Source organism: Podarcis cretensis (assembly GCF_951804945.1).
Source record: "Podarcis cretensis genome assembly, chromosome: 10".
Lineage (NCBI taxonomy): Eukaryota > Metazoa > Chordata > Lepidosauria > Squamata > Lacertidae > Podarcis > Podarcis cretensis.
The window spans coordinates 26,152,196-26,153,056 of record NC_137179.1 but is presented as its reverse complement, the minus strand read 5'-3'; positions in this window follow the sequence as shown (position 1 = coordinate 26,153,056).

Below are 861 nucleotides of genomic sequence, written 5' to 3'. Positions count from 1 at the left end.
CCACTGAACTTAATAGACCAAAGTCCGTCATGTCCATTAACTTCCATGGGTCTGTAGAACTAGTTTTGGGTACAGCCCAGTGACTGGAACCATGAATTATCCCATCAAGTGATTTAGAGAGTCGTGATTATAGTAATTTAAAGACATTTCTTTAAAAGAAACATTGGGATGGGAGTGTCAAGATGATCTCTGGAGAATGGGGTGAATGAAGCCTGTTTGGCTGAAGAGACTTCAGCATAAAACTAGTTGTGGCTGCAAATTCATGAAATTCACTGTGTTAGCAACACCATAGAGGCCCTAAGGAAGTTAGATTAGCCTCAACCAGAGCCAGGGCCTTTTCAACACTGGCTCCAGCCTGGTGGAACGTTCTGTCTCATGAGACCAGGGCCCTGCGGGATCTGATTTCTTTCCACAGGACCTGTAAGAGTTGTTCCGCCTGGGCTTTGGCTTAGAATTGATTTGATTCCCTCCCCCCCTTTCTTTTTTCCTTTCACCTCCTGTGAAGAGGCTGCATCTTAATGTTTTAATGTTGTATTTTAATCTTGTTTTTTAAGTTGTATTTTAATCAACTTGTTTTTATTATTGGTTGTTAGCCGCCCTGAGCCCGGTCTTGGCTGGGGAGGGCAGGGTATAAATAAAATTTATTTTATTTTTATTTTTATTTTAACTCTTGCCTTAGTGTATTGAACCCAAACTTATTACAGACAGGGAAATGAATTGAGCAAGGACACAATCTACTAGGAAGTTCTACAGTGAAAACCCCATTGAAGTTAGCAAACACTTCTTGGTAGATTAAGGAGGAAAGGAGGAGTGGCGAAATGACATGGGAATTTCAGTTCTAAAAATTCACAATGCTACATA